This window comes from Corvus cornix, chromosome 12 (genome assembly GCF_000738735.6).
Source record: "Corvus cornix cornix isolate S_Up_H32 chromosome 12, ASM73873v5, whole genome shotgun sequence".
NCBI classification, from domain to species: Eukaryota; Metazoa; Chordata; class Aves; order Passeriformes; family Corvidae; genus Corvus; species Corvus cornix.
In genome coordinates, this window is record NC_046342.1 from 1740406 (window position 1) to 1752805 (window position 12400).

Below are 12400 nucleotides of genomic sequence, written 5' to 3' on the forward strand. Positions count from 1 at the left end.
ATCTCGGGCTTTTCTGTAAACTCGAGCTTTCGGAAGCCAGCTCACACAGATCTGTTGCGGGACAGACCTTTCGGCATCTTCGATTTCTATTTGCTTACCCCTAACCCTTCCCAGCTCTTCTTTCCATTCCGAGGAGCTCCCCGTGCCTCCTTTCCCAAGCCCTGGGATCCGGGCAGGGTTCGGGCTCCCTGCTTGTGCCCAGTGCCGGGGTTTGTGCTCTCGCAGCGTGCTGATCGTGGCTGCGATTCCTGGCTCGCAGGAACTCGGGATCCAGTTACATTTGCTGGCGTCAAGCAGGCTCTGCAGACCACTGTGAAATACTGCAGCTAAAAATAAAAGAATCAAAAAGTACAAACCCGAAGAGAGCGGGATATTAAAATTCCAGGAAAGCTGTAGGAAAGGCTGGAAGAGCAGCCCCGGGGGAAAACACCAGCATTATGGGGCAGTTTAAATTAAACCTCTGGGGTTGCCTTTTTTAGCCCTGTCACCCGTGTGACCCTGCCGGGCTCAGCCTGTGGGGCCAGGTATTTGTGCCCGCACAAAGAACGCGTTGGAGCCTTTTGGGAAGCAGAACCATTCCCGGTGCCTCGGCTCTCCCCGAGAACTGCTAACCCCGGGTGCATCTGCTTCAGCAGTCCCAGCCGGGTCCCTGTGGATTTTCCGTGGATCCAGAGCTCCCCGGATGGTGCCCGTGGGCTGGCTGGGTGTGGGAACACGGTTCTGGTGAGTGCCAGGGGGGCCGGGTGGGGGCGATGGGGTTTTCACAGCTTTTGCAGCGCTTTCAATTGTCTGGAAGATTAATAATGGATCTGTGACTCCAGGCTAAAGGGTCAGGATTAAATACTTGCCGAACCTGCTTCCAAAGGTTAAATTAATTAGTCTGCAATCAGATGGAAAAGCCCCAGTGCTATTTCTAAGGGGAGGTTTATGAATTTTGTATGAACGATTTGGTGGAAATTTCCACATTTTCTAAGGAAAATTCGTAATCTAATAATCTTTGAAATTGTCGTTTTCTACTTAAATATTAAAGCAGCACAGGGATTCATGTTCACAAGGTACAAAGTTGTATTTTGAGGTGTGACTGCCCTTTCCTGGAACAGCACCGTTCCATTTCAGGCTTTCAGGCTGCGTGCCTTTGACTTGTTTGCAAAAATCCTTTCTAGATTTAATCGAAGCCTCTTTGCAGGAGACTTTATTTCTGCCTCCCTTTCTGATGCTTTGAGACGAAACCCGCGAGGAGTGTGAAAGTGAGGTTGAAAAGTAGCTGCGTGTTTGCATAACAGTGAATTATATCCGCACAGTCCCGGCGCTCCGATAGCCCATCTGCACCGGGAGCTCCCTGCATGTAGGTCAGGAGTTTCCAAACCATGGCTGAGATTAGTGTGCATTAAGGCCTGCGTTTTCCAAGTGTGCCACAGTTTAATCCTGGCCCTCATTAGCATTTGGTGAGCGCTGGGGAGTTCTGCTGCTCCACGGGAGCAGCCTGTGCTCAGCCTGGAGCAGCCTGTGCTGCTCAGGGATTGCAAAGTCCCGTCTGCAGCTCGGGCTCCTGCAGGGGATGGAGCAATGGGGCCCAGCACCTTGCCCTGTTAGGCAATTTTGAGATTTGCTTTGGTTCTTCATCTGCAGAGCAGCAGCTCACACTGTGCTTTCTGGAGGAAGCTGGAGGGGATCTCAAACTGCACAGGTGTTTTTGATGGAATCACAGAACATCCCGAGTCAGGAGGGACCCACAGGAACATCAGTCCGGCCCCTGTCCCTGCACAGACGCCCCAAATCCGCCGTGTGCATCCCTGGGGGCGCCGGGCGTGGCCATCCCCAGCACTTGGGTGTACAGTGTATGATGTGTGTCACGCTCTCGGGCAGCTTCCAAACCTGCCTTGCTGTCTTTATGAGCTTCGTGCAGCTCCAGCTGTTATTGAGGAGCTTTCCTTTCGGCTGAAGCTCTGTTTCACAGCAATCAGCTCCGTTTTTGTTAAAAGAGTTGCCTGGTGCAACCCCGGTGTCTCCACATTCATTTTCCAGCAGCAGGTGCTGGGAACAGCTTCAAGGTGTGCCCAGGGTGCAGCCAGAGCTACCAACATCCTCTGGGAATTGGGTAGAAAACCCCCATTATTAACTGAAAATCTCCAATGTTTACTGACCTCCTATTAGCCCTGTACTGATTTATTTTAGGCTCACCTCTCCTCTCCAGCAGAATTAGAATTGCCCCTCCAAAGACCTGGGCCAGACTCACCTTTACTGCTTCCTGAAGTCATTAATTAAGGTAGCAGCTAATTTTGTGTAGGATCCTTTGGGTTTTTTTGCTGTATTTTACAGAATGATTGCTGGAGCAAGTTGGATGTGTTGCATCTTGAGTGTTACTGGGGCTGGACAGCAGCCAGAACAACCAAGGAGCAAAACTTCCAGGCAGTTTTCTGTATCTGCAGTAAAAGTCAAGTCTGCAGCAAAGTTATCTGAGGAATTCAGGCTGTGAACAACAAATGGAAAGGGAATGACACAGATATAAGGAAAGAAAAAAAAAGAACCCACCAAAGTGAGGCATTTGATGATTTTGGACAGTTTCCTGCAGTTATATCACTGCATTGCTATTATTCCTCAGCAGAATCAGAGCCAACAGATTGCACTTGAGCAGCAGCCCCAGTCCCGTTCCCATTCTCTGGCAGCCTGGGGAAATCCAAGTGGGCTGAGAGAGGTGGATCAGAGGTGATTCCCCACCCTTGCCCATTCACACCATGGTCAAGGACCAGAATGTTGTGGATACTTCCCAGGATTTTAATTGCGTTGTGCCTCATCTTTGGTACAGTTTGTTGAGTATTCCATGGCTTTTGTAAAGAATGAGGGGACTGAGCTTACTGTGTTCTGAATGTCAGAGCACATTTCAAGGGGATAAAAACCCCCATTGCTCCATGAGCAGCAAGACTAAAGCAGTTTCACCACAGATTTGTGTGGTCTCGTCCCTAAAGCACCTCGGCTCCCCAGTATGATAAATAAAGATATCTGAACTGTGGTCCTCATTTCAGGGGGCAAACCCCTCTCATCGTGGGGCTAATTCAGCCTCAGGTGCATGGGCGCTGGCCAGCCTGCTGCATAAACAGGATATTTGGTGCCTGAGTTCTGTCTTTCCTTCAGCTGAGGAATGAACATGGTTCCGTTTTCTGTCTTCAGTTGCTGACTTCCAAGAAACTTTAGAAAATTAATTATTTTTGAGGCCTTGACTCATGTGTCAAATATGTATGAAATTTGGAGCAAGAGATAGACTGAACCATTACATAAGCTTCCTCTCCTTAGGAAAGCAACCTAATCAAGCTTGTTCCATAAAAACTCCCCACCCAAATGAGTGGAAATGGAGGTTTTTTACAGACACAGACCTGTGCCAAACAATAGCCATCAGAACCCCTTTGCCCAGTGTCCTTTTTCTTGGCAGAGACACCTGCTTGTGTTGGACAATGGAGCACACTTTGTCCTCAGTTTTGAAAGAGGAGTTTACAAGTTAAGTATAATGTCAAGTTATATTCCCAATCCAAATCCTTGATAAACTACCATTAATCAGGCTGGGGGAGAAGGAATAACAAAATGGGAGTGTATTAAGTTTTTTCCCCAAATGTTTTGTTGCTGTGTTTTCCCCTCTAAGCTCCAAAGCCACCCTGTGTTTCTCTCCACTGACAGGTAGCCCATGCAGCCTCAAAATCTGAAGCAAAAAGGTTGGGATGAGTGTTTTGGGCACTGCATGTTGGATTAACGTCGTTGGCTCCCTGCCCTGCATCCCCTGGTGAAGTCAGCACTCCCTCAGCTCCTGCTGAGTGTGGGCCCTGTTGTAGTTGATGTGGTCGCTGCCTCCTTCATTTCTGACATTTCACACAAAATCTGACATTTTTCCCATTTTTTTTTGCATGTTCCTCTGGTTTGGATTGTGCCACATGCTGGGGTGCTCTGTGCTCCTTCCTCTGTCTGGGAGAACATGAGAGTAGTGGTGTGCTTTTTCCCCTTAGCACATCCCTCCTGGGAATGCCCAGCGGGGTGGTGGTGCCAGAGAAAGCCCCAGAGAGGAGCAGAGCTGCCAGCAAAGCCCAAGGATGGAGCAGCATTCACTCCAAAAGGAGCTGTGGCACTGCACTGATCCTTGCACAAACCCCTTGCTCACACAGTTCTCCCCCAAAAGATGGGTTGGGCTTATTCATTTTGAATCATAGTGCCCTGAAAATTTAATGAAATACTTCTTCATTTTGATACTCAGGATGATATTAACTTTTAAAATCAGTTGAATAGCAGCAGATTCAGTTTGACACTCAGGTTTAAGACTTGCTCATTTTGATCCCACGAGGTGTCCAGAAGTCCCTGCTTGAAGAACCTCATGTCTGAGGGTCCTTTGCTTGTCCCCTCCTTTGGATATTCTCAACCAGGAGTCACTCTTTCTCCTTGCCTCAAGTATTTTGTTACCCTGGAGTGTATCAGGTAGCAGGAAGCGTATCAGGCGGTCAGGAGAGAAACCTTTTAACTTTGGAGGCTGCAGAGAAAGATTCCAGAATTCTGTCACAAGGTTTTTTTCTATTCTATCTTGTCCCCTGTTCACTTGCAGTGCAAGAAGGAAGTATAACAGTTCCATAAAGAATGTGGACTTTTATACAGAATACATCCCCCTGGTGCCCAAACGCTCTGGTATGTGAAATGACTGTTTGCTTAAGAAAAGGAAAACAAAAAATGCAAAGTTTTGGCAAGCCCTGGCTTTGCATGCCCCAAACCCCAGGTAGGCACCTGCACAAATATTGTTTGCATACAAATAAAACCGTGAACACAGAGGTAGAGAAAATAAATCTAAAAGCTGAAGCACTCTGTAGGAGCCAAGCCCCTGCTCTCCAACTCTTTCAGGGTGTAATTATTGAAATAATTACTGCAGGGACTGTATTAAAGGAAAAAAGAGAATAAACATTTTTGCTGAATGCTGGCAGGTTCACACTCTGGGGCTTCACTGGCATTTTTAACTCAGTGACTGAATTTGAAGCAGAGTATTTTTGGCTGCACTTGCAGGTTGTTTTTGCTTTTGTAAGATGTCTCCACACCCCCTCCAACCTCTCCACCCACTGTCTCCAGTGCTGCTGGAAGCACCACACACACAGAGACACCCCACAGACTGGATTATCTTTTCTTACTTTCACTTCTTAGCACGGACATGGGAATAATTTCACTGGTTTCACTTGAATTTATAATCTGCCTGCCCACCAATTCACCAATACCTAAACCATCTGGCTGAAACTTGACTTTCCTCCCATAACTTCCATACAGAAAATGATTTCAGACTTTTTGTTAGGAAATCTGTGGTGGATTTGAAATGAACTTTGTAGTTATGAGTACTAAAAAACACAGAACAGTTTTGGGTACAGAGGCTTGAATGCTGAGGCAGGGAAAGCAGTGCTGCTGTCTGGAGTAAAGGCTATCCCAGACTTTGTTATAAATCCTGGCCTTCCTGTGCATTCCAAAAGCCAAACTCCAGGTGCTTGGGATTGAATATTTTCCTGGTGTCTTGTCTACTTCCCCACATGTGCAACAAGACCGAGGCCACAATGAAAGCAGGGGCTTGATGCCAGCAGGAAGAAGAATGTTTCTCAGAGTGAGTAAAAGGAGAGGAGTTGGTGTTCTCATATTTCAGCCCTTTTTCTGGTTGCCACAGACCCACTGTCACTCCATGCTCCTCTGCATTTAATCCTGCAGCCTCCTCCCCACTTTCACACGGCTTTGGCCTTGACCAGCTGCTCATTAACAGCAGAATCTTTTCAAGCTGAGACAGTGGAGGATTCCTTGTAATGCCTTTGCCTGAGTGCAAAGTGCCCAATGCAAGAACAACCCTGATTTTGCAAAAGGGGGAAGACAAAGTGTGTCAGGCTGAATTGCTCAGCACCTGGAGCCAGTGGGGAGCAGCAGCAACTGCGATTGCTCACTGGGGCTCTTCTTGCCTTATTAAATCAAGTCAATACTTGCTCAATGATCAGAATCTCTCCCAGTTTTGGTCTTGTGCTGGAGCTCAGAGGAGGAGGCTTCACAAAGGCTTTGCTGTTCTCCTCCTAAGAGGTAACAAACGGTGTAAAGATGGAAGCAGGAGCGATGCCTCCTGCCCAGGGATGTTACTGAAACCTGGGTACATGGAAATTCATTCTTCCTTGGTGATGGCAACTCCCAAGCTGAAGTCACCTGTAGCAGATGAGGAATTCCTTGGGTGTACCAGATACCTCACTTACCTTTGGGGAGATAGCAGGAGAAATTACAGGTTAGTGAGCCAGTTCAAAAGGGAAAAAACCCAGGGCAATTAGAGAGCCCTTTATAGGCAGGAGATGAATACCTGCCAAGCTGCATTCTGGGGTGCTGGGATCAGCTCCCAGTGCCAGCAGATGACATCCAGAAGTGCAAGGCTTTGATTTTGAAATGATACACATAAATATATACACACACACACATATATTTTATCTGAGGGAAGATTGTAATCGCTGTTTAATCAAAGGTAGAGTTTCCAAGGTGCAGAAGGAACTCTGCTCTTCAGATTATAAAGTTGCATATACATTTATAAATCTTGTTTTGTTGTTTCAAAACGTGGATATGGTTTTACTTTTACTCACAGTATGTGATATATTGGTGAGTACAAAAATATAAGGTTCCTGTCCTGAGAAAGCCATTTAATGTATGATAAATTGGGGCTATTTTATTTATTTAAATTTTTTTTTTTTTGATTTATAAATTTTAGCTGTGAAAAGCATTTAAACGCCACAGTTAATTTTACACATGGGCTGGAGACAGCTCTGGTTCTTTGTGTGGAAACACAAGGTGTGCAAGAGACCCTTGGGACAGTTTTGTGTCCCTTTTGAAGGTATTCAGCTCACAGAGTAAATAAACAGTGCTTGGAACTAGGCAGGCAGATATTGAAGCCTATGTTGAGCAGCCAGAACTGGGGAATTTACCCAGTCCCTGCAGTTAATTTACACACCAGGGGATGTGCAGTCTTGCTGGCTATGTCAGCTCTTCCTCTGCCCAAATTAACTCCTTCCATCAAAGTTTTCACCCCATACTGTGAGGGGTGGGTGATGCTGTGGGAGGGTATGGGCACGTGGAAGAGGGGATTCTTGCAGTAATTTTTATTCTTGAGAAAATATCACTAGATTGCATTACAGAAGCTGATGTTCCTATGTACTGAGATTAAAAAACCCCAACAGGTTTGATAGTCATTTCTTTCTCCTAATTCAGTTGAAGGAACCTGTGTCTGAAAGGCTTCTAAAAAAGCTCAAATTCATTATATGCTACTTTTTTATTCATTTATTATTCTTGGAGTTACCCAAGATACAGTTCTCTCAGAGGAGCTCAAATCAGTCTAGAACCAGCTCAGTGCAGTTTTGCGTATGTGAGTGAATTAAGGAAAATCGTTTATTCCATCCACACAAGCCTTTCTCTGAGGACACTCTGAGGTCCCATCAGGGCACTTAAAGGTGTCCTGCTGCTGGGTTGTTTCCACAAGGCTGCTCCTTTCTCCTGGACACCAGGAGCTGCACTGAGGGATGTAGGAGTGCAGCCAAACCAGCGGCCACCTGAGCACCTGCTGGGGAAAGTGGCTGCAATGCGAAGGAAGTGTTTGCCCTGGCTGATAATAAAGCCAGGCTGATAACAGCTACCTCTGCAGATAGGCAGCTCTCAATTTCAAAATCGAGTTTAGAGTATCCTGCCTTGCCGACTCCTGCTGTGCCCACTTGCCAGGATGAAGCTGTAAGAACCAGCTCGGTGTGGAGCAGTGAAAAACAACCCCAAACCTGGCTGAATTGCCCCCAAGCCTCCCACCTCAGCCTCCCTGCCAGCTTCCTGGGGTTAATCACTCTCCCATCTTGCCAGCCAGTGCCTCCCACTGTTTGCCAGCACCTTTGTGAATCTGGTTTCTCTCACAGGCTTTGCATTTGGATTCCTTCACATGCTGCCAAAATCCCGCAGTCCTTTCCTCAAAGCCTCAAAATCCCAGAAGAATGCTTTGTTACCTTTTCCTGGTTCCTTCTTTGGCCCCATTCTCCCTACAGACACAGAGCTGAAAGAATGCAGTGGCAGCCTCAGCTCTTCCAGGAGAATCCCACCAATTGATATTGGTTCAGGAGCTGATGAAACTGTGAATGAGCAGATGCCACATCAATTCAGAATTGATTTGCTAACAAGGGCTTGGGGGAAATGTATTATTTCACCAAAGAATTTCTCGAATTCTTGAGTGCAGGCTAATGAGGAACTACTGGTACACAAAGTTTTACACATTTAGGCCTTAATCAGAAGCTTGTGCAATGTTGTTTATAGAATTGTCCAGATTCAAATACGGCTGTCACGCCACTTTTGTAAAGACTAAATAGATGCCATGGCACAGAATAAACACTGATGCCTGATCAGGATGCCTGGAAATGGAAGTGATTACTGACTAAAGTGTTTATGTGTGGACAAAGGTAGCAGAGATGAACCATGGCGTCAGCAGGACCATCATTCTTTGATACAGCTGAAATGAATCCCTGGTGTGAAATGAATCCTTCCCACTAATACTTCTTATCCAGTGCTTGCCTCTCTTCCTATTTTCCACACCCACCACACCTTTATATTATTAACTATCAATTTATATGAAAAAAGGCCCTTAATGCTATTGCTCTGTGCCCCTTTGCTTGTGATAAACTGCTCTAAGTCCCACCTTTCTGCATCCTGCACCTCCAAATGTGAGTATTTGCAGCAGAGACATTCTGTCTTCAAGAGGCAGTTTTTTATTCTCCTGGTTTCAATTACACTCTAAATACTGAGATTATAAAAAGGTATGATCTCACTGCTGAAGTGTCTCCAACCACCAGTGTACTAGAACTGTTTTTCTTATTCAACAAACAAAATGCAGCATTTCACAGCTCTTTTTAACACGGTTGTGGAACTCTTAATTCAATATTGGTAGCTTGTACACCCATATTGTGCTGGATTTTAAAAAGGCCAGAGGGGAAATGAAAATATGCTGGCCATGTTAGCAGAGGTGTGGTGGTCCCTGCTCTCTGCTCTAGAAACAAGACACAGGATGTTCAAGTCAGGAGGGAAAATTATTGAGAAGCTGGGAATTTAGGGTGCTTGTCCTGTCCGCAGGCACTTTTGTGCACGTGGTGACAAGAGAGCATCCAAGAAAAATGTATTTCCCAAATCGTAGGGCCAGTACCTGTGGCCAGAGACTGAACTATGCAGTCAATTCCATTAGCAGGAATTCCTGAACTGTTCCTACATCACCAGCATCAAACCTCTTCAGATGCTGCCCTGGGGTTACACATGGAGGGTGCAGCAACACTGTGTGGAGGCACCTCTGCTTTAGTCTTGTTACATCTAGAGGTCAGTAAAACTCACTGGGGTCATGCCAAGCAGAAAAACGTGGAGTATTAGGGAATACATGTATGTTATATACATTAAAGCTGCTTCCTAGGTTGCCATTCACAATCACTGTTGCTTTAACTCCATCTCCCTGTACGAAACCTGACAGGGCCCTTCTGTGATCACATCTTCCCTTGCAATGGAGCATAAATTGTCAGCACTCAACTGCAAAAAGACTCTTTGTGTGTCTGGTTTGGAGTAAGCACAAAGATAATACAAAACATTCAGATTCTCTTGTGTTCCCATAATTTCGCTGCTCAGAGTCCCGTAAATTATCACTTGATGGGCCTTTAAGATTCTGCTTCAGTGGAATTTATTGGGCAATATCAAAAGCAAGCAAACAAGTTAAGAATGAAACCCAGCTTCCAATCTAAGGGTAGTGTTCAATGCTGAATTGTCCACAGAAATTGTAATTGCTTTCTAGCAGGAAGCAGAAGATGTTAAATCTCTTTCAGAAGTAGAAATTAGTCCTGCACAGATCAAACTCTATTCATATGCAAAGACCACTCATCAATAAATTGCAGCTGCCTGAAAATAACTGCAAACCAGTAGAGAATGCTTATGTGGATTTGTCAAGTTAATTGCTTATGTAAAATTGCATCTGTGGGATGACACTGATGAAACTCATGATTTTCAAATATCTCCTTGGCCTGTAGAGTGATTACTCAAAACGTATTTCTTCAGAAAAGGAACTCATCAAGGATCTTTTGACAAAATGCTTTTTCATTGGGAAATGAGATTCACACCCAAAAGTTTTGCATGGAAACCAATTTATTTTGGTGCAGCTTATGTCAGGGAAGGTCTCAGAGTTCTAACACAAAGTTTCTGGTTTACATGAGGCATCCCTTCATTCCAAATTGTCACAAAGTCTAGGCCAATCACTTGGAACAAAGAAGTTCCAGGATTTTGCTCCTATTTTTGTGTATTTATACAAAGTAAACCAGTTCCATCAGGAGAGACTGAAAGACAAAAAGAAAAAGCGGAAAACCAGCCACCAGAGCTGGGTTTGGGTTATCCCACCTGGGTCTGGCAGAACCTGAGGACTTGGCACATACAAAAGAGACTTTACCCCTAATTTTTGTGGTGTTTTGTTGACAAGTTTCAAAAATGGTCTTGGCTGTATCCTCTAAAACTGCTCAGCCTCTCCCAGCACCGTCCCCTTTCATACTGGGTAGAGTCTAAAAGGCCATTTTCCTCCCTCTCTAGTTATCTTCCCCTCATGGTCTCTTGGAGACATCACTGAAAAGGAGAGATTAAACCTTTTTCTGTTGTTTTGGTGGCTAGCACTCTGCTGTGTGTAGGCCCTCGGTGACGAACAGCTGGAGAATACCTTCAGCTATAAATTTGGTGCTGGGATTACAGAACTAACCTCAAAAAGCACAGGCTGGACCCCAAAATGACCTGCGGAAGAAAACTTCTACCACAGAAAAGAAAAACACACGGAGTTGGGTGTGTATCTATTTATTTGATTATCTGGAGTCTCCTAAATTCATGGAATGCTGTTTGCCTTGGGGAGCAGGCACTTCTAAAGCTGCCTGGCAAAACAAGGCTGCCAGTGCCACCTCAGCTGCAGCTCCACTACCTTCCCTCAGCCAGTGACCCACTGGAGACATCCCTGAGCAATCCTTGTGGGATCCAGCTCTCGTTTGCTGTCCTTATTTATGAATTACATTCCTGTTCCTTGGGGAGAAGGGATAAGGACTGGCCTGGACTCTGGGATACTTTCTGCTTCTTTTTTCCTGTGAGGGCTGGATTCCTGATTCTGCTTCCCATTTAACCTCAGCTGAAAAAAAACCACATTGGGTCTTGAAGGAGAGAAAGAAGGGTCCATCTGCCTTGTGAAGTAATGACCTGGATGCTGCATCCCAGGAGATGGAGGAGCAGATGGTGAAAGGACTGGGAGTGATGAGAGAGCTGGAGCTGCTGGATTTCCGAAAGAATGGCTGGATCACAGGACAGAATCATTCTCTGCCTGGTAAAATCATGAGAAATAACCACACTGCTCTGCCAGAGTTCAAAAGGATTGGTCAGGGACCATCGTCTGTTCTTCAAGCCAGGCCACGATGGTATCACGGATGGGCCACACTCCTGAGGATCCAGGGAAGAATTTCCCTGTGCAGGATCAAACAGCAAGTTATTGATGACTGCCTTCAGGAGATGAGAGCTTAATGCAAACACAAACTTGTATGTGGCCAGAGAATTCAAGATGAATTCCATGTAACTTCTTATTTTCAACTTTCCAGTGGAAGTCTTCATTTTCAAAAATAGCTTTGGAAGGAAAACTACTTGGTATTCTTCAGATCTCCCAGAATGTTAGATGTCAGTGGTGTTTAATTGTGTTTCCCATTAAAGATCAGATGAGCCCAAGCTAAAGAAAACTTCGGACAGCTTGGAACTGAAGTGGCCATCACCTTTATTCTCTAGGAACTTGCTGCTTTGGGATGGCACTTTCAGACATTTACCATTTGGAATCAAATAGTCTCCATAAAAAAATGTCAGGGGGCAGCTGTAACTCCTGCAACATCACCTGATTTTTGTTCCTTCTTTTAAAGGCCGTGGGAAAAACAGGGCTGCTAGGCAGGGAAGGGCAAAGTTCATATCATTTTAATGCCACTCAGTCTGCTGAGCAGTGAGTAACTCTTAATTTGGGTTCTGTTTATGTTTTGGACAGCAAGAGCAGACTGTTTATGCTGCAAGCATGTTGGTGAGACTCTTCCTAGGCAGACATGTGAGATTTTACAGATATTTGGAACAAATGGTAAGTGGTAAGAATGGAAAAAGAAAATCAAACTTAAACCAGAAGCAGTTTTTCCTGAGAGGACAGACATGCAAGTAGATGCTCTTGGAGAGCCTGCCCTTCTGTGAGGAGTTTCTCTACAGGTTGCTGAGAGATTTTTCCCTCTTCATTCCCCACACCCAATGGAAAAGAAGGGAGGCAGATGCCTCAGATGAAGGAGCATGGTTTTGCAGCTGGGATGTTCTCCTACAGGGTGGAGTTTCTTGT

General features: G+C 45.4%; 1 protein-coding gene across 1 annotated transcript in view; it reads left to right on the top strand.

Moving 5' to 3' along the window:
• Positions 1–480: 480 nt before the first annotated feature.
• RAF1 (Raf-1 proto-oncogene, serine/threonine kinase) overlaps positions 481–12400 on the top strand; it is a 65753-nt gene continuing 53833 nt past the window's right edge. Inside the window, exon 1 of the mRNA XM_010409732.4 lies at positions 481–723. The gene's annotated coding sequence lies outside the window, so the exon portion shown is untranslated. The remainder of the gene's footprint in view (positions 724–12400) is intronic.